The 22,589-nt window shown below is 43.0% G+C and overlaps 1 protein-coding gene across 1 annotated transcript in view; it reads right to left on the reverse strand.

The window, feature by feature from the left end:
• The window catches only part of LOC132392440 (uncharacterized), a 490,427-nt gene extending 481,627 nt beyond the window's left edge, over positions 1-8,800 (reverse strand). The window contains exon 1 of the mRNA XM_059966280.1: positions 8,676-8,800. The gene's annotated coding sequence lies outside the window, so the exon portion shown is untranslated. The remainder of the gene's footprint in view (positions 1-8,675) is intronic.
• Between the last annotated feature and the right edge of the window lie 13,789 nt (positions 8,801-22,589).

Here is a 22,589-nt window from a genome sequence, read left to right on the forward strand (position 1 = left end):
ACAAGACTTTATATTCATCTTTTCGGTGAAGGTTCTTACTTTCCTAGGGATGAGGTTTTTGGAGCTTCTGTTGGAGTTTCTGTAGCTCTGGGTTTTTATGGGATGGGGTCGTTAGCTCCATACCCAAACCTCCTCGTTTTGCAGCCAGGCTTGTGACCCTCCATGGCAGAGTTCAGATAGTTGCACTCACCCTATAGCATAAGAGCCAACAGGCTTACCTCTTCCCTTTTTAAAAGTGTTCAGCTGGGACTATGAATCATTTTGAGAATCATTGCAAGCAGTTCTTAAAAGAGATGACATAGTGAGATCTGCATACAGTTTTTTGTATATTTGATAAAAATAATTGTTGTCAAGAACCAATTTTACAGCTACAGCCGAGGATTGCTTATTTAACTGCAAAATTTAGGGCTGCATTCTTCAAATATCATAAATTAGCATGCCAAGAAATTAGTCATTGCGGTCTGAAAATCCTAGGAACATCCTGATATTTTGCATTTATTACAGTGATGTGTTTCAGATGAAATCTATTTCAAGTCAAGTGAAGTTTATTGTTATTTAACTATATACACGTATACTGTCAAACGAGACACTGTTTCTCCAGTCCAGGGTGTAAAGCACAGTAGTACACATAACACATATATAACACACAATAACTTAGGAAAGTAAGAATTAAATCTGCCAATGAATTACACATAAATAAACAAAGTAAAGAGCATAAATTAAATATTGTCAGGTATAGAACAGATCAACTGGTGATGTTTCATAGAAACATAGAAACAAAGAAAATGTACAGCACAAGACAGGTCCTTTGGCTCACAATGTTGTCCCGAGCATGTCCCTACTTTAGAAATTACTAGGCTTACCTGTAGCCCTCTATTTTTCTAAGCTCCATATACCTGTCCAAAAATCTCTTCAAAGAACCTATCGTATCTGCCTCCACCACTGTTGCCAGCAGCCCATTCCACGCACTCATCACTCTCTGCGTAAAAAACTTACCCCGACATCTCCTCTGTGCCTACTCCCCAGCACCTTAAACCTGTGTCCTCTTGTGGCAACCATTTCAGCCCAAGGAAAAAGCCTCTGACTACCCACATGATCAATGCCTCTCATCATCTTATACACCTCTATCAGGTCACCTCTCATCCTCCATCACTCCAAGGAGAAATGGCTGAGTTCACTCAATCTGTTTTCATAAGGCATGCTCCTCAATCCAGGCAACATCCTTGTAAATCTCCTCTGCACCCTTTCTATGGTTTCCACATCCTTCCTGTAGTGAGGCGACCAGAACTGAGCACAGTACTCCAAGTGGGGTTTGACCTCTCGGCTCCTAAATTCGAATGCAATGCGGCAGGGAGTTCAGAAGCCTAATGGCCCAAGGGAAGAAACTGTTCCTCATCCTGACCATTCTTGTTTTTATGCATTGGAATCTCCTTCCTGATGGTAGAAAGTCAAAAAGGATGCTGGATGGATTGGTGAGATCCTTCATAATACTAAGGGCCCTGTGTACAGAGCGTTCCTGATACACTTTGGTGATGAATGGTGGGGAGACCTCTATGATCCTCCCAGTCATTCTCTTTGCAGGGACTTCTGGTCTGAAGCTCAGTTGCTCCCATACCAGACGGAGAAACAACTTATCAGGACACTCTCAATGGTGCTCCTGGAACGATTGCTGGGGTGGGGGGGGGGGTATTGTTGTGGGAGCTTCACTACCTTCAATGTTGTCAGGAAGTGTGGGAAGTGTGGGCATTGCTGTGCCTTGTTATTCAGGGTGGTGATATTGAGGGACCAGGTGAATTTCCAGGAACTTGGTGCACCAACCTTCTCTCCAGAGGAATCATGTATACACAGAGGGGGATTGTTCATCTGCAACTTCCTGAAGTCCACAATCACTTTCTATTTGTAATTTTCTCTCGTAGTTAAGATAGTTGTTGAAGCATTGATAATATTCTTTCGGAAAATTTTCATTCTTTGACTTTTTGCAAGCTAATTTCACGCAGTATGACTATAATCTCCTTTCAGAACTCATTAGATAAGTTTAATAATACATACATAGTGTGTTATTATGGTTCACCAAATTTGGGTGACTCATACAGATAAAATAATTAATATTAAGCTATTCTTCTTTCTTTGTACTAATTTTCACTGGATAATTGTTGAGCAGATTGTGATAGATCTGTCAGCCATTGTTCCTAAATACACTAATTATTAGTATTAAGGTATTCATTGTAATGCAGTTTAATTATTTTATAATATGTTCCTGGCACTTGGAAGTCCTTACTTGGCAAATGTTACATTTAAAAGCTAAGTGGATTAGCATGAAAATGCATGTTTATTAGTATTAAAAGCAAATAATGTGTGGCATTATTTGTAGATGGTCTTGGAACTGGGATATCTGCAATGCTTAACTGCCCCATTGGTCTGAACTTTAGGCAGTTCTGCTCAGACACTTTCATTAAAATAGTACTTCAAATAGATCTTCATGAAAGATGCTGCCAAACCACTTTCTTGAAATCCCATGGCCTATCCTGTGAATGTGCTCCCACTGCTGGTGAGTTCTAGGATTTTGTCCTGGTGATGACAAGGGAACAGGCATTCCAGCTCAGAACAGTGCATGCATATGAAGTGAGAATGCAGATGTGGTGGTTCCATGGTACATCAGAGTGGGTGTGGAGCAAATTCATTCAGTAGAAGCATGGTATAATGAAATATAAGAATGAAAAAAATGACATTAAACTGCGTTCATTCTCATGCCATTAATTAATCAACAGAGGGTAAAAATTTTAAATGATAGCAAAGGGATTAAGATGGGATCTAAGGAAATGAATGTTATTTAAAAAGAACAGATGGAAGATAAATCTTTCCTGTAGTAGATTCCATAAATTCCTTCAAAGAGAAATTAGGTAATTGTTTAAATATAGAAATATTATAAGATATACTGGGTATATGAATAAAAATATCCTTCAGTCAAGCTTGAGTTTGAATGGTCTGTCTTTACAGAATATCTTTTTCTTGCTAATGTTGCCAGTTGAAATCAAGTGTAGGCTGAAGAATAGTTTTACCATGAATACTTTACCATTGTAAATTTACAAAATAAGTTGTAGCATTTAGCATTAAATGTAGTCCATGTTCAAATTAACTTAGAGGTTAAAATGCCAAAAAGGATGGAAATAAAGATTCAAGTGAAATTTGAAACCAAATTTAGCAAATAATCTGAACAAAGTGTAATGAGTCAGAGCTGATTTAAAGGCTAACCACCAGGAAGCAAACTAGAAGTTAACCAAGAAGCAATTATAAAAGGTTTTGAAATTTTTGTTTAAATAGCTTTGATAGATTCTACATAAATGTAATCATTAATAACTGAATGATTAGTTTTAAGTGGAAGATTGCAATTAAATTATTCTTGTTCTCCTAATTTTGCTATCAATAAAATTAATCTGGCTTTATGTTGGAAACTGAAGCCTCTGCCAATAAAGTTTTGCTGTAATCCTTTGTATGTGGTCAAAAGAATGAGTCTGATATTGGGTCAGAAACCAAACCCAAGCTTTTAACTGATCCTTTGAGCCTCATTCAATTGTGATTTGAATTAATTTTCTAACTGCAGTGTTAGGATTTCAAAGCACCTTGCAAGCTGTGAATGTACTCTTACTCCCTTTTCTTGCTGGTGCCAATCAGCTTTTAAAAATATTTTTACTTTAGCTTCATTCAGTTGATGTATAATGTCAAACAAAGACAGTCAAGTGGAACATTCTGCCTTGCCTATCCCAAACACCTTCAGAATGAAAAAGTTCTGTTCTCGACTGTGACTGAATGACCCCTCTATCCATGAATTGAAAGTATGAGTTCAAATAACTTGTCTCTACTTGTGGAGTCTATACGAGTTTTTATGTACTGTGTGTCGAACTTTAATGAAATAAAATTTACTCCTGACTGTTTAATAAAGTATTGATCCAGTAGCCGACAATAAATTGCTGGGTTAAAAAGTTAATAGTGAGTGATGCCAAAGGACATTTGTGGGCAAATGAAGATGAGAAGTAGGCAACACTGACAGTGATCCACTCTGATATTGTGGGCAATGAAGACAAGTGGATCACTGTCCAGGTTGCCTACTAGTCTTCATTGCTCACAATATCAGAGTGGATCACTGTCCGTGTTGCCTCCTCTTCACCTTCATTACCCACAATATCAGATCACAATAGACGTGATCCACTCTGATATTGTGGGCAATGAAGATGAGGAGCAGGCAACATCAACAACGATCCACTCTGACATTGTGGGCAAATGAAGAGGAGGAGTAGACAACATTGACAGTGATCCATCCACTCTGACATTGTGGGCAATGAAATTGAGGAACAGACACCATCGGCAGTGATCCACTCTGACATTGTGGGCAATGAAATTGAGGAACAGACACCATCGACAGTGATCCACTCTGACATTGTGGGCAATGAAATTGTGGAGCAGACACCATCGACAGTGATCCACTCTGACATTGTGGGCAATGAAATTGAGGAGCAGACACCATCGACAGTGATCCACTCTGACATTGTGGGCAATGAAGGTGAGGAGTAGGCAACATCGACAGTGATCTACTCTGATAATTTTTCATTGATTTCATAACATCTTGAATTATCTTTGAATGGAGCAGGTCTTCTGTTGCCCTGAAACAACTGGTAATATATTCCTGAGTACTGATACTGGTGTTCAGATGCGGTCTTTTGCCAGCAGTGTGAAGCCAACACCACAGTCAGGTAGAGGGAATGCAGCAGTACTGACTCACAAAACCACTTTCATCGACAATTTGTCAGAACAAATGATATTACTGAGCAATTAATAATAGAGGGTCTGGTGAAAAATAATAAATATTGTTATTAATAGCAGAGTCATGATGTGTTACTTCATGGACACAATCTCTTAAGCCAAACTTGTCCACTTTGACCAAAGTGCCAATCTGAGCTTGGCCCATTTGTCTGTAATAGGAAATATTGGGGAACAGAAGGACCTTGATGTATGTCCACAAGTCCCTGAAACTGGCAGCACAGCTGGTCAAATTGATGAAGATGACATATGGGGGATACTTTCTTTCTTTTTAAATCTTTTTATTGATTTTAAACAAACATAAATGAAACATGAATACAGAAAGTTTGAAAGTACATAATTAATAGGTTAAGTATACATTCATGATGATAATCCATATATAATAACCTCCCAAGCTCATAGTAATTGCGAAAAAAGGGAGTAAATAAGAGAAAAAAAATCCCCAAAAAAGAAAAGGAAAAAAAAACCTAACCAACATGGGCCATTGCATTATGTCAAATATACACAGCAGCGTCAATAACTCCGCACCTCCATCCAAATAATTAAGGATAATAGAAGCAGGGTTTAAGAAACGTCAGTTTAACTGATATGAAGGTGTTGGATAAATGGTCTCCAAGTTTCTTCAAATTTAACTGAAGAATCAAAGACAACACTTCTAATTTTTTCTAAACTCAAACAAGAGTTAGTTTGAGGAAACCACTGAAATATAGTTGGAGGATTAATTTCTTTCCAATTCAATAGGATAGATCTTCTAGCCATTAGTGTAACAAATGCAATCATCTGTCGAGCTGAGGGGGATAAACAACTATTATCCACCATTGGTAAACCGAAAGTTGCAGTAAGATATATGGGGGATACTGAGCATTATTAAACAGAGCATAGAATATCAGAGTAGGCAGATTATGTACAAAGTTCTAAAATAATGATAAAGCTACAGCTGCAGTTCTGGAGTACAAATTTGTACCTCCAACTTTTAACAAAAGAACTTGGAATTGTGAACACAAGGGAAAAAGCACTAGCTGTCGTTTTTGGAACGAAGAAATTGAAGAAGGTGGAAGTAGTGAGAGCACCAATTTTACATTGCAAATAGCTACAGAGTTGATAGAAACATAGAAAACCTACAGCACAATACAGGCCCTACAGCCCACAAAGTTGTGCCAAACATGTCCCTACCTTAGAAATTACTAGGGTTACCCATAGCCCTCTATTTTTCTAAGCTCCATGTACCTATTCAAAAGTCTCTTAAAAGATCCTATCGTATCTGCCTCCACCACCGGTGCTGGCAGCCCATTCCACGCACTCAACATTTTGCATAAAATACTTACCCCTGACAAATCCCTGAGACTATACAGAAGGCTTCAACATTTAAGATTGTTTGTCATTTTTTATGTACTGTATGTGGAACTTTTATGAAATAAAATTTACTCCTGACTGTTTAGTAAAGTATTGATCCAGTAGCTGACAATAAATTGCTGGGTTAAAAAGTGCTGAAACCCAAGTAACATCCTAGTAAATCGTCTCTGTACTCTCTCTAATTTATTGATATCTTTCCTATAATTCGGTGACCAGAACTGCACACAATATTCTAAATTTGGCCTTACCAATGCCTTGTACAATTTTAACATTACATTCCAACTTCTGTACTCAATGCTTTGATTTATAAAGGCCAGCATTCCAAAAGCCTTCTTCACCACCCTATCTACATGAGACTCCACCTTCAGGGAACTATGCACCGTTATTCCTAGATCTCTCTGTTCCTCTGCATTCCTCAATGCCCTACCATTTACCCTGTATGTTCTATTTGGATTATTCCTGCCAAAATGTAGAACCTCACACTTCTCAGCATTAAACTCCATCTGCCAACGTTCAGCCCATTCTTCTAACCGGCATAAATCTCCCTGCAAGCTTTGAAAACCCACCTCATTATCCACAACACCTCCTACCTTAGTATCATCGGCATACTTACTAATCCAATTTACCACCCCATCATCCAGATCATTTATGTATATTACAAACAACATTGGGCCCAAAACAGATCCCTGAGGCACCCCGCTAGTCACCGGCCTCCATCCCGATAAACAATTATCCACCACTACTCTCTGGCATCTCCCATCTAGCCACTGTTGAATCCATTTTATTACTCCAGCATTAATACCTAACGACTGAACCTTCTTAACTAACCTTCCATGTGGAACTTTGTCAAAGGCTTTGCTGAAGTCCATATAGACTACATCCACTGACTTACCCTCGTCAACATTCCTCATAATTTCTTCAAAAAATTCAATAAGGTTTGTCAAACATGACCTTCCACGCACATATCCATGCTGACTATTTCTAATCAGATCCCGTCTATCCAGATAATTATTAATACTATCTCTAAGAATACTTTCCATTAATTTACCCACCACTGATGTCAAACTGACAGGTCTATAATTGCTAGGCTTCCTTCTAGAACCCTTTTTAAACAATGGAACCACATGAGCAATACGCCAATCCTCCGGCACAATCCCCGTTTCTAATGACATCTTAAAGATCTCCGTCAGAGCTCCTGCTATTTCTACACAAATTTCCCTCAAGGTCCTGGGGTATCCTGTCAGGACCCGGAGATTTATCCACTTTTAAATTTCTTAAAAGCGCCAGTACTTCCACCTCTTTAATTGTCATAGGTTCCATAACTTCCATACTTGTTTCCCACACCTTACACAATTCAATATCCTTCTCCTTAGTGAATACCGAAGAGGAGAAATCATTCAAAATCTCTCCCATCTCCCTCAGCTCCACACATAGCTGACCACTCTGATTCTCTAAGGGGATAATTTTATCCCTCACTATCCTCTTGCTTTTAATATAACTGTAGAAACCTTTCGGATTGACTTTCACCTTATTTGCCAAACCAACCTCGTATCTTCTTTTAGCTTTTCTAATCTCTTTCTTAAGATTCCTTTTACATTCTTTATATTCCTCGAGCAATTCCTTTACTCCATGCTGCCTATATCTATTGTAGACATCCCTCTTTTTCCGAACCAAATTTCTAATATCCCTTGAAAAGCATGGTGCTTTCAAACCTTTAACCTTTCCTTTCAACCTAACAGGAACATAAAGATTCTGTACCCTCATAATTTCACCCTTAAATGACCTCCATTTCTCTATTACATCTTTCCCATAAAACAACTTGACCCAATCCACTCTGTCTAAATCCCTTCGCATCTCCTCAAAGTTAGCCTTTCTCCAATCAAAAATCTCAACTCCATAATTACATTGAAGCTAATGCTATTGTGATCACTGGACCCGAAGTGCTCCCCAACACATACATCTGTCAGCTGACCTATCGCATTCCCTAACAGGAGAGCCAACACTGCCCCATCTCTAGTCGGTACTTCTATGTATTGTTGCAAAAAACTATCCTGCACACATTTCACAAACTCTAAACCATCCACCCCTTTTACAGAATGAGCTTCCCAGTCTATGTGTGGAAAATTAAAATCTCCCACAATCACCACCTTGTGTTTACTACAAATATCTGCTATCTCCTTACACATTTGCTCTTCCAACTCACGCTCCCCATTAGGTGGCCTATAATACACTCCTATCAGTGTTACTACACCCTTCCCATTCCTCAATTCCACCCAAATAGTCTCCCTAGAGGAGCTCTCTAATCTATCCTTCCAAAGCACCGCCATAAGATTTTCTCGGACAAGCAATGCAACACCTCCTCCTCTGGCCCCTCCTACTCTATCACACCTGAAGCAACTAAATCCAGGAATATTTAGTTGCCAATCACACCCTTCCTGCAACCATGTTTCACTAATAGCTACAACATCATAATTCCAGGTATCAATCCACGCTTTAAGTTCATCCACCTTTCTTACAATGCTCCTAGCATTAAAATAGATACATTTAAGATACTCTCCACCTCCTCCTCTCTTTTCATCCCTAACAATGCATTCAAATTTATTATCCTTTTCTTTCTTCTCCCCTACATCTTCGGGCTGAGCGCATCCCTTCTCCATCACCTGCCTTTCCTCCCTCACACACTGTCTATTTACTTGCTCCACTGGTGAACTAACCTCCTCTCCCATGGTTTCCTCAAATTGATTCCCGCCCCCCTCCATCTTACTAGTTTGAAGTCTGCCCTGTAGCCCTAGCAAACCTCCCCACTAGGATATTGGTCCCCGCAGGATTCAAGTGTAACCCATCCTTCTTGAACAGGTCACGCCTGCCCCAGAAGAGGTCCCAATAATCCAGAAACTTGAATCCCTGCCCCCTGCTCCAATCCCACAGCCACGCATTCATCCTCCACCTAATTCTATTCCTACTCTCACTGTCGCGTGGCACAGGCAGTAATCCCGAGATTACTACCTTTGCAGTCCTTCTTCTTAACTGCCTTCCTAACTCCCTATACTCTCGTTTCAGGACCTTTCCCCCTTTCCTACCTATGTCATTGGTACCTACATGTACCACGACCTCTGGCTCCTCACCCTCCCACTTCAGGATATCTTGGACGCGATCAGAAACGTCCCGAACCCTGGCACCAGGGAGGCAAATTACCATCCGGGACTCCCGATCACCTCCTCAGAACCGCCTGTCTGAACCCCTGACTATCGAGTCCCCTATTACTATGGTCGTCTTTCTTCTATGCCTATCCTTCTGAGCTACAGGGCCGTCCTCTGTGCCGGAGGCCCGGCCACTGTCACTTCCACCAGGAAGGCTGTGCCCCCCAACAGTACTCAAACATGAGTACTTATTGTCAAGGGGTACAGCCACCGGGGTACTCTCTAGTACCTGCCTCTTCCCCTTCCTGACCGTGACCCACCTATCTGCCTCCCGTGGCCCCGGAGTGACCACCTGCCTGTAACTCCTCTCTATCACCTCCTCACTCTCCCTGACCAGGCAAAGGTCATCGAGCTGCAGCTCCAGTTCCCTAACTCGGTCCCTCAGGAGCTGCAGTTCGGTGCACCTGGCACAGATGTGGACGTCCGGGAGGCTCGGAGACTCCAGGACCTCCCACATCTGACACCGAGAACAACAAGCTGCCCTCACACTCATACTTCCCGAAAAACTGAAAAATAACAAGAACTAAAAGATAAGCCTACTGTGCCCTCTTCCGCCTAAGCCCTCTGAGCCCAAGCCCTACACTCTGCTCCAGGCACACTCTGCTGCCCGCAAACGAAGCTGCCCGCTTCTTAAGGCTGCGTTCTTTTTATATCTTCCCTCCTTCCCAGGCGTCCTCACGCGCCTGCGCAGTCCCGCCTCTCAGAACTCCGATCTGAGACACAATTGGACAATTTGAAAATGGCCGCCGCTGCACTTCCTCTCAAAGCCTCGTAGACCTCTATCCCCTCTCATTCTTCTACTCCAAAGTAGAAAAGTCCCAGCTCTGCTAATGTTGCTTCATATGACTTGTTCTCCAAACCAGGCAACATCCTGGAAAATCTCCTCTGCACCCTCCCCCATATCTTCCTCATCCTTCCTATAATGAGGTGACCAGAATTGAACACAATACTCTAAGTGCGGTCTCACCAGAGATTTATAGAGTTGCAACGTGACCTCTCTACTCTTGAACTCAATCCCCCTGTTAATGAAGCCTAGCATCCCATAGGCCTTCTTAACTACCCCACCAACCTGTGCAGTGACCTTGAGGGATGTGTGGATTTGAACCCCAAGGTCCCTTTGTTCATCCACACTCTTAAGTAACTGACCATTAATCCTGTACTCAGTCCTTTGGTTTGTCCTTCCAAAATGCAGCACCTCACACTTGTCCGGATTGAACTCCATCTGCCATTTTTCTGCCCAATTCTGCAGCCTGTCTATATCCTCTTGTAACCTTCGACCACCTACAGCTCCATCCACAGCTCCTCCAATCTTTGTGTCAACTGCAAACGTACTCACCCATCCTTCCGCCTCTACATCCAGGTCATTTATAAAAATCACAAATAGCAGGGGTCCCAGGACAGATCCCTGCGGTACTCCACTATTCACTGACCTCTAGGCAGAATACTTTCCTTCCAGAACTATCCTCTGTTTTCTTCCTTTAAGCCAATTTTTTATCCAAACAGCCAAGGTTCCACTTATCCCACGTCTCATGACTTTCTGGATGAGTCTCTCATGAAGGACCTTGTCAAATGCTTTGCTAAAGTCCATATAGACCACATCCACTGCCCTACCCTCCTCAATTTCTTTTGTTACTTGTTCAAAAAACTCAATCAGGCTCATGAGGCACAATCTTCCCTTCACAAAGCCATGTTGACTATCCATGAGTAGACTGTACTTCTCTAAATGCTCGTAGATCCTATCCTTAAGAATTCTTTCCAGTAGTTTGCATACCACCGACGTAAGACTCACTGGTCTATATTTCCCAGGTTTCTCCCTATTACCTTTTTTAAACAAGGGAACTACATTTGCCATTCTCCAGTCCTCCAGCACTTCCCCTGCAGCCAAAGAGGATTCAAAGATCATAGCTAATGCTCCTGCGATCTCTTCTCTCAATTCCCACAACAACCTGGGCTGCATCATTTCCAGCCCTGGGGATTTATCAACCTTAATGTTTTTAAGAAGATCCAGCACTTCTTCTTCCTTAATCTCCACATTGTCCAGCACACAGGCCCACTCTACTTCAACCTCATCCTGATCAAGATCCTTTTCACTTGTGAATACTGAAGCAAAGTATTCATTTAGGACCTCCCCAACCTCCTCCGCTTCCAGGCACATGTTGCCCTCTTTATCCTTTAGCGGTCCCACCTTCATTCTCGTCATCCTCCTATTCTTCACATACGCATAGAACGCCTTGGGGTTCTCCTTAATCCTACATGCCAAGGCCTTCTCATGCCCCCTTTGAGCCTTTCTTTAGCTTCTTCCTGGCTACCCTATATTTCTCATAAGCTTCTACTTCCTGCTTCTTATATCTGACATATGCTTCCTTTTTACCTAGACTATTCCTCCTCCCCCCCCCACCCCGTCTCCTGCAAAAATTCCTTTGCCTCCGCCGCATCTGCTCTCAGGATGAGGCCTTTCATTCTAGGACAAAGGAGATGTCTTCCTTTTTTAAAGAAAGGGGCTTCCCTTCATCCACTATCAACTCTGCCCTCCATCATGTCTCCCGTATTTCACGCACCTCTGCCCTCACCCCATCCCCCGCCAGCCCACCAGGGATAGAGTCCCCCTGGTCCTCACCTATCACCCTACCAGCCTTCAGATCCAACGTATTATCCTCCGTAACTTCCGCCACCTCCTACGTGATCCCAGCACCAGCCACATCTTCCCCTCCCCCCACTCTCGGCTTTTCGCAGGGATCGCTCCCTATGTGACTCCCTTGTCCATTCATCCCCTCCCCCCCATCACTCCCCATGGACCTCCCTCCGGGCACTCATCCCTGCAAACGGAATAAGTGCTACACCTGCCCCCACACTTCTTCCCTCACCACTATCCCAGGCCCTAGACAGTCCTTTCAGGTGAGGCACCACTTCACCTGCGAGTCAACTGGGATGATATACTGTATCCGGTGTTCCTGATGTGGCCATTTATACATTAGGGAGACCCGCCGCAGACTGGGAAACCATTTCGCCGAACACTGACGCTCAGTCCACCAGCATTGGCAGGATCTCCCTGTAGCCACACACTTCAATTCCACAGACCATTCCCACTCCGATATGTCTGTTCATGGTCTCCCCTACTGTCAAGATGAGGCCGCACGCAGGTCGATGGAGCAATACCTTATCTCCCGCCTAGGTAGCCTAATACCTGCCGGCATGAACATTCAACTCACAGACCTCCGTTGATACCCCTGCACCCCCTGCTTACCCCATCTCTATCTATTATTTTAGTCTGGTTCTCTTTCTCTTTCTTTTTCTCCCGCACTATAATCTCCCCCCAGCTCTACCTTTCTTTCTCTTTTATTTCCCATAATTCTCCACTTTCCCCCTAGCCCATTAACCTCCAGCCTATCACTTCCTAGCTCTCTACTTCATCCCTCCCCCTACTTCTTATCCCCTCTCGACCATCCCATGTTAATTCACTCCTGATGAAGGGTTTCGGCCTGAAACGTTTTCACTACCTCCTCCCATAGATGCTGCCTGGCCTGCTGAGTTCTGCCAGTATTTTGTCTTTTTGTTTTTGCTTCCTTTTTCCTCTTGACGAGTTGCCTCACATGTTTCGTCAGCAACGGTTCCCTTTTCCTACCATTTTTCCCTTGCCTTGGTGGGACAAACCTATCCTGAACCCAGCTCAAGTGGTCCCTAAACTTCTCCCACATTACTTCTGTGCTTTCCCCTTTGAACATCTGTTTCCAGTTTAATCTCGCTAGTTCCTGCCTCATCCCTTCAAAGTTAGCCCTTCCCCAGTTAAGCTCTTTACCATTTCATCTGATTTTATCCCTTTCCATAGCTATGCTGAAGCTAAGGGAGTTGTGGTCACTCTCACCAAAATGCTTCCCCGCCAAGAGGTCTGTCACCTGACCAGTTCATTACCCAGAACTAGATCCAGTATGGCCTCTCCTCTTGTCGGCAGGTCCACATACTGTGTCAGGAATCCTTCTGGAACACACCTGACAAATTCAGCCCCATCTCTCCCCCTTGCAGTCAGGAGGTGCCAGTCAATATTGTCATTCTTGCAGGAGTATTTGCCAGTGCTGCTCGGGGGGGTTTAAACTAGATGTGCAGGGGGCAGGGATCCAGATCCAGAGGGTTGGTCAGAAGGTGCATGGGGTTAAATGTGTACAAGGTTTGGGTGATCTTGAGAAGGTCATCAAAATTCAGGGTGCAATTTGCCCGATGGAAGTTCAAGGAGCTGGGTTAGGTACAGTAGACAGTGTTTTAAGCAAAGAGAGGAGGAATGGGCTAAGAATTCTATACTTGAATGCGCGTAGTGCCAGAAATAAGACAGATGAGCTTGAAGCTCAGATGAAAATGGGGAACTACGATATTGTTGGGATAACAGAGACATGGCTGCAAGGGGATCAGGCCTGGGAATTGAGTGTACCAGGGTATACGTGCTATCGTAGAGACAGAAATATGGGAAGAGGGGGTGGGGTGGCCCTGTTGGTGAGGAATGAGATTCAGTCCTTAGCAAGAGGTGACTTGGGAACAGGGGAAGTAGAGTCTGTGTGGATTGAGCTGAGGAACAGCAAGGGTAAAAAGACCCTAATGGGTGTTGTGTACAGGCCCCCAAACAGTAGCGTGGATATTGGGTACAAGTTGATTAGGGAGTTAACATTGGCATGTGCTAAAGGTAATGCAGTCGTTATGGGAGATTTCAACATGCAGGTGGACTGGGAGAATCAGGTAGGTGCCGGACCCCAGGATAGGGAGTTTGTGGAGTGTCTAAGGGATGTATTTTTGGAACAGCTTTTGCTTGAGCCAACCAGGAACGAGGCTATTTTGGACTTGGTGATGTGTAATGAACAGGAATTGATAAGTGATCTTGAAGTAAAGGAGCCATTAGGAAGTAGTGATCATAACATGATAAGTTTTTATCTACAATTTGAGAGGGATAGGGGCAGATCAGAGGTGTCAGTGTTGCAATTAAATAAAGGAGACTACGGAGCCATGAGGGATGAGCTGGCCAAAGTTAAATGGGCGGATGCCCTGGCAGGAAAGACAGTGGATCAGCAGTGGCAGATATTCTTGGGCATAATACAAAAGATGCAAATGCAGTTCATTCCAATGAGAAGGAAGGATTCAAAGAGGGGGAAGGGGCCACAGTGGTTGACAAAGGAAGTCAGAGATTGTATAGCATTAAAGAAAAAGAAGTATGACAGGGCTAAGATGAGTGGGAATACAGATGATTGGGAAAGTTTTAAGGAACAGCAGATCTTAACTAAAAAAGCAATACGGAGAGAAAAAAATCAGGTATGAGCTCAGTCTAGCCAGGAATATAAAAGGGGATAGCAAAAGCTTTTTTAGCTATGTGAAGAGAAAGAAGATAGTTAAGAACAATGTTGGCCCCTTGAAGAATGAATTGGGAGAAATTGTTATGGGAAACAGGGAAATGGCAACAGAATTTAATGCATACTTTAGATCTGTCTTCACCAGGGAGGACACAAGCAATCTCCCAGATGTATGGATGGGCCAGGGTCATAAGATATCAGAGGAATTGAGACAGATTGACATTAGGAAAGAAACTGAGATGAGTAGACTGGTAGGACTGAAGGCTAATAAATCCCCGGGTCCAGATGGTCTGCATCCGAGGGTTCTAAAAGAGGTGGCTCAGGAAATTGCGGATGCATTGGTAATCATTTTCCAATGTTCCTTAGATTCAGGATCAGTTCCTGAAGATTGGAGAGTGGCTAATGTTTTCCCACTTTTCAAGAAGGGAGGGAAGGAGAAAACGGAGAACTATCGCCCTGTTAGCCTAACGTCAGTCGTGGGGAAGATGCTTGAGTCCATTATTAAGGACAAAATAGTGGCACATCTAGATGGCAGAAATAGGATTAGGCCGAGCCAGCATGGATTTACCAAGGGCAAATCATGCTTGACTAATCTGTTGGAGTTTTTTGAGGGTGTAACAAGGATGTAAGCCGGTAGATGTTGTGTACCTAGATTTTCAGAAGGCATTCGATAAGGTGCCACATAGGAGATTGGTGAGTAAAATCAGAGCTCATGGCATTGGGGGCAGGGTTTCAACATGGATAGAAAACTGGTTGGCAGATAGAAAGCAACAGGTAGCAGTGAATGGGTGTTTCTCAGACTGGCTGGAGGTGACTAGTAGGGTACCACAGGGCTCAGTATTGGGACCACAGCTCTTTACGATTTATGTCAATGATTTAGATGAGGGCATTGAAAACTATATCAGCAAGTTTGCTGACGATACTAAACTGGGTGGCAGTGTGACATGCGAAGAGGACGTTAGGAGAATACAGGGTGCCTTGGATAGGCTGAGTGAGTGGGCAGATACTTGGCAGATGTCATTCAATGTGAATAAATGTGAAGTTATCCACTTTGGAAGCTGGAACAAGAGGGCAGAGTATTGTCTGAACGGTGTCGAGTTAGGTAAGGGAGAAATGCAAAGAGACCTAGGAGGCCGAGTTCACCAGTCAATGAAGGTGAATGAGCAAGTGCAACAGGCAGTGAAGAGGGCAAATGGAATGTTGGCCTTTGTTACAAGGGGAATTGAATACAAGGGCAAGGATGTTCTTTTGCATTTGTACAGGGCCCTGGTGAGACCACACCTGGAATATTGTGTACAGTTTTGGTCTCCAGGTTTAAGGAAGGACATTCTGGCAATTGAGAAAGTGCAGCGTAGATTCACTAGGTTGATTCCTGGGATGGCAGGGCTGTCTTACGCAGAGAGATTGGAGAGATTGGGCTTGTACACGCTGGAATTGAGGAGATTGAGAGGGGATCTGATTGAAACGTTTATGATAATTAAAGGATTTGATAGGATTGAGGCAGGAAATATGTTCCAGATGTTGGGAGAGTCCAGTACCAGAGGGCATGGATTGAGAATAAGAGGTCAGTTATTTAAAACAGAGTTGAGGAAGAACTTCTTCTCCCAGAGAGTTGTGGAGGTGTGGAATGCACTGCCTCGGAAGATGGTGGAGGCCAATTCTCTGGATGCTTTCAAGAAGGAGCTGGATAGATATCTGATGGATAGGGGAATCAAGGGATATGGGGACAAGGCAGGGACTGGGTATTGCTAGTGAATGATCAGCCATGATCTCAGAATGGCGGTGCAGACTCGAGGGGCCGAATGGTCTACTTCTGCACCTATTGTCTATTGTAATTGTCTAATATGAGGGAAGTTGAAATCACCCATAACTACAACCCTGTATTTCCTGCACCATTCTAAAATCTACCTGTTTATCTGCTCCTCAGTGTCCTGCGGGCTATTTGGGGGCCAGCACAAGTGATTGATCCCTTCCTATTTCTGACTTCCACCCACACTGATTCAGTGGACACTCCCTTGCAGCGTCCTCCCTTTCTATAGCTGTGATACTATCCCTTACCAGTAATGCTACTCCCCCCCTTTTCTAACTCCTATCCTATTTCTTTTAAAACACCTGAACCCCGGGACCTGCATCATTTCTGGTAGAGTGCTTAGAGGATGTGCAGACCAGCTAGCAGATGTCCTCACTGACATCTTCAACATCCCCCTGAGCAGTGCCACCGTTCCAACGTGCTTCAAGGCCTCCACCTTCGTCCCCGTGCCGAAGAAGTCTTCAATGTCCTGCCTAAATGATTACCGTCCTGTTGCACTTACATCCATCATGAGGTGTTTCGAGAGGCTCGTCATGAGGCATATCATGACCTTGCTGCCCCCCTCATTGGACCCCCTGTGCAGTTTGCGTACCAGCCCAACCGCTCAACAGATGACGCCATTTCCACCACCCTCCACCTGGCCCTAACCCACCTGGACAAAAAAAGACACATATGTTCAGATGCTGTTCGTAGACTTCAGTTCAGCATTCAACACAATCATCCCTCAGAAACTGAGTGGAAAGCTGCAAATGGATCCTTGATTCCCTCGCTGTCTCCATTGAGTGTGAATTGACAACAACACTCCCACCAGCACAGGTGCACCACAAGGTTGTCTGTGTGCTTTTCTCCCTGTTCTACTCATTTTATACCTTTAATTGTATGGCTAAGCACAGTTCCAATGCCGTATTTAGATTTGCTTATGGCACCTCTGTAGATGTCCCAGTTAAAGGTGGCAATGAATTGACACATAGGAGGGAGATGCTACAACAACCTCTCACTCACCATTAGTAAAACCAGAGCAGATTATCGAGTATAGGTTGAAGAAGCCAGAGGTCCATGAGCTTGTCATTTGGAGATGGAAATGGAGAGGGTCAGTAACCTTGAACTCCTTGCTGTTGACATATCAGAGGATCCTTCCAGGGACCAGCACGTATCATTACAAAGAAAGCAGAACATTACATCTACTTAAATAGAAGTTCGCGTATCTTCAGCATATTACTTAAAACTTTGACTGACATCTATAGATGCACAATAGGGACCATCACAGCCTATGCACAGGAATGGAAAAGACTACAGAAAATGGTGGATACAGCACATTCCATCACAATCAAAGCTCTCTCCACCACTGAGTACATTTACTTAGAGTGTTGTCACAGGAAAGCAGTATTCATCATCAAAGATGTCCCATTCAGTCCATTCTCTCTTCTCGCTTCCACCATCGGTCAGGAGGTACAGAAACCTTGGGTCCCAATCACCGGAATCAAGAACCATTGTTATCCTACCACCACTGGGCTCCTGAACTGGTGTGGATAACCTCATTCACCACCACTGTGATTCTATTAGCTACAGACTCACTCTACAACTCATATTTTCAATAGTAATTTTTACCCACATATTCATTGATTGTCAGTCTTTGTTCATAAAATTCCACTGTATTTATTTTTTCCAGTAAGTACATGCATGAAAATGAAGCTCACGGTAGTTTATGGTAACATGTGTACTTTGATAGGTCATTTACTTTGAACTTTGAAAATCTGGTTACCATGATGTACAGTATGTGAATGTCAATACTGTATCTGGTTAAAAGTGCTAAATCTACACCTGCTGAAATAGAACGGCTAGAAATGTGATATTTTGCATTGAATCAGGGATTAATCATAACCTACCCAACCTGGCAAATTGATAACTTTGAGTATTTTACTGGTTTTCCATTATTGTCATCAGCATGCTTTGTGGAAACAGAACTGGCTTGCCCACTGAAGGCAAAGAGTGTTTGTAGACGGGTGATATTCTGCATGGAGGCCAGTGACCAGTGGTGTGCCTCAGGGATCTGTTCTGGGACCTTTTCTCCTTTTGATCTTTATAAATGACCTGGATGAGGAAGTGGAGGGATGGGTTAGAAGATTTGTTGATGACACAAAGGTTGGGGGTATTGTGAATAGTGTGGAGGGCTGTCAGAGGTAACAGCGGGATATTGATTGGGTGCAAAACTGGGCTGAGATGTGGCAGAGGTGTTCAACCCAGATAAATGTGAAGTGGTTCATTTTGGTAGGTGAACTATGATGGCAGAATATAGTATTAATGGTAAGACTCTTCGCAGTGTGGAGGATCAGAGGGATCTTGGGGTCGGAGTCCATAGGATGCTCAAAGCAGCTGCGCAGGTTGACTCTGTGGTTATAGTGGCGTACGGTGTATTGGCTTTCATTAATTGTGGAATTGAATTTAGGAGCCGAGAAGTAATGTTGCAACTTTATAGGACCCTGGTCAGACCCCACTTGGAGTACTGTGCTCAGTTCTGGTCGCCTCACTACTAGAAGGACGTGGAAGCCATAGAAAGGGTGCAGAGGAGATTTACAAGGATGTTGCCTGGATTGGGGAGCATGCCTTATGAGAATAGGTTGAGTGAACTCGGCCTTTTCTCCTTGGAGCGACGGAGGATGAGAGGTGACCTGATGGAGGTGTATAAAATGATGAGAGGCATTGATCGTGTGGATAGTCAGAGACTTTTTCCCAGGGCTGAAATAGGTGTCACAAGAAGACACAGGTTTAAGGTGCGGGGGAGTAGATATAGAGGAGAGGTCAAAGATAAGTTGTTTTTTTTATGCAGAGAGTGGTGAGTGTGTGAATGGGCTGCTGGCAACGGTGGTGGAGGCGGATACGACAGGGTCTCTTAAGAGACTTTTAGATGGGTACATGGAGTTTAGAAAAATAGAGGGCTATTGGTAAGCCTAGTAATTTCTCGGGTAAGGACATGTTCAGCACAGCTTTGTGGGCCGAAGGGCCTGTATTGTGCTGTAGGTTTTCTATGTTTCTATATTTTCTAAAGCAATGTTGGGCCAGATCTAACTCTGTCATTTACCTTACTCCACATTAACATAATAGTTAATACTGGTGCAGCAATCTATAAATACAGACAAAATATCCAAAGATCATACTGTTACGAAGGATGAACAACTCTGATGGGCAGAAGGGTGCAGAATCGCCCATGCACCCCCCCCCGCCTTTGGAGAATCGCAAATCGCTACTATTCTGATGCTGTTATCAAGGAAGTGAGAGAGACACAGGAAAGCTGTCAGGGCAGTTGTTATTGATAACAGCTCATGAAACTTAATGAGAGAGAGAGACAACTCAGAGATACACAAAGTGGAATGTCTCCTACTAACAAAAGCGGAATGGAACCATTGATTACTGCTATTGTCTTTTGGAGAAGGATTGTTTACTTGATACTGTTCTATTCATTGAAACCCCTCAAGGGGCAACCAGAGTGGGCTGGTTTGATGGGTTACATCATCCTAATCTGATTGACACCTGAGACCCCGTGAGTGGGGATATAAAGTGGGGTCTGGGTAACACCCCTCAGATGCACCAGGAGAAACGCTAGTGAGCATCAGAAACCCATGAGACAGGGTGGGAGATCAAAGACCGAATGAAGGGTCGGTAAATTTTAACTCACAGTGTTTTATAGAGAGACCGGTGGGGGCTTGTGTGTGTGTTGACCCTTGCCTGGGTGACGAGTCCACCACGGAAGAACGGTCTAGCTAAAGGATGGAGGGGTCATAAGTGAATGGCCACAACAACAATGCATCAACGGATCAAAATCGTAAAGGAAAGTTGGCAAGTCAATAGCTGTTACTGTTCTCTCTCTCCAACAATTGCAACACAGTGACCAACAACTACTGCAGCCTGCATGAACTGAACTGAAATTTATAGTTCCATCTGACAATTCATTATCCCCTAGACAACGATAGAGCTCATTTCTTATTGATTATTATTATACCCGCACTTTTAGGTTTAGTATTTATTAGGCTTAGGTCAGTACTAATGACATAGATAGGACAAGGAAGAAGGTTCTGTTACAGGAATATGAGCAGCTAGGGGTCAAATTAAAAAACAGAACCTCAAGGGTAATCTCTGGATTATTACCTGAGCCACGAGCAAATTTGGCTAGGTTAAATAAAATTAGGGAGTTCAACGCATGGATCAAAGACTGGTGTGGGAGAAGTGGGTTTTGCTTCTTGGGACACTGGCACCAGTACTGGGACAGGAGAGAACTGTAACGGAGGGACGGGCTTCACCTGAACCGGGCTGGGGTTAGTGTCCTGGCGAATCATATAACTAGGGCTGCAGAGAGGTCTTTAAACTAGCTAGTGGGGGGGAGGATTCTAGAGAGCAAATAATTAAAAAGACATTGGAGAAGGTAATGGATGTAGGTAAAAGTGGAGGAATAAAAAGACAGAGTGTATCAGGAGGGGAAAGAATGTACGGAGATAAGCGTAAAGTTGTACAAAAGGAAAAGGTAGGAAATAAGTGTCAAACATATTTGAAAGTCCTTTATTTGAATGCACGTAGTATTAGGAATAAAATTGATGAGTTGACGGTACAAATAATTACGTATGGTTATGATATTGTGGCAATTACGGAGACATGGCTGCAGGGTGACCAGGACTGGGAATTAAACATACAAGGGTATTCGACAATTAGGAGAGACAGGCAAGAAGGAAAAGGAGGCGGGGTGGCTATGTTAATAAAGCAAGAAATCACCGCAATAAATCAAAATGATATAGGCTCAAAGGATCAGGATAACGAAACAATTTGGGTAGAAATAAGAAATAGTAAAGGGAAAAAAGCAGTGGTGGGAGTAGTCTATAGGCCTCCAAACAGCTGTAACTCAGTTGGTCGGAGCATAAATCAGGAAATAGTTGGGGCTTGTAATAAGGGAACAGCTACAATTATGGGGGATTTTAACTTTCATATTGACTGGACTAATCAAGTCGGACACGGCAGCCTTGAAGAAGAGTTTATTGAGTGTATTCGGGATGGGTTCCTTGAACAATACGTTACTGAGCCGACAAGGGGGCAAGCGGTCTTAGATCTGGTCCTGTGTAATGAGACAGGACTAATAAAAAATGTCCTAGTAAAGGATCCCCTTGGAATGAGTGACCATAACATGGTCGAATTCCATATTCAATTAGAGGATGAGAGGGTTGGATCTCAAACAAGCATACTGAGCTTAAATAAAGGAGACTATGATGGTATGAGTGCGGAATTACTTAAGATGGATTGGGAAAATAGATTTAAGGGTAGATCGGTACTTGATCAGTGGTGTATATTTAAGGAGTTATTTTACAACTATCAAGAAAAATATATTCCACTGAAGAAAAAAGGGTGTAAAAGAAAAAAAATAGTTATCCGTGGCTAAGTAAAGAAATAAAGCAAAGTATAAGACTAAAAAGAAAGTTATATAAGGTAGCTAAATCTCGTGGGAAGATTGAAGATTGAGAAGCTTTTAAAGATCAGCAGCAAATAACAAAAAGATTGATTAAGAAGGGGAAGATAGATTATGAAAGTAAATTGTTGAAAAACATAAAAGCAGATAGTAAGAGTTTTCATAGTTACATAAAAAGAAAAAGGGTGGCTAAAGAAAATGTTGGTCCCCTAGAAGATGAGACTGGGAAATTAATGGTAGGGAACATGGAGATGGCGGAAACGCTGAACAAATATTTTGTATCAGTTTTTACAGTAGAGGACACTCAAGGTATCCCAACACTGGATAAACAGGGGGCTCTAGGGGGAAGAGAAGCTAACTACGATTCAAATCACCAAGGAAATGGTACTTGATAAATTAATGGGACTGAAGGTGGATAAATCCCCTGGACCGGATGGCTTGCATCCTAGGGTCTTAAGGGAAGTGGCGGTCGGGATTGTGGATGCATTAGTGATAATTTTTCAAAACTGGCTGGACTCGGCAATGGTCCTGGCAGATTGGAAAAATGCTAATATAACTCCTTTATTTAAAAAGGGCAACAGACAGAAGGCTGGGAATTATAGGCCAGTTAGCCTAACATCTGTGGTTGGCAAAATGTT

Source organism: Hypanus sabinus, chromosome 4 (assembly GCF_030144855.1).
Source record: "Hypanus sabinus isolate sHypSab1 chromosome 4, sHypSab1.hap1, whole genome shotgun sequence".
Lineage (NCBI taxonomy): Eukaryota > Metazoa > Chordata > Chondrichthyes > Myliobatiformes > Dasyatidae > Hypanus > Hypanus sabinus.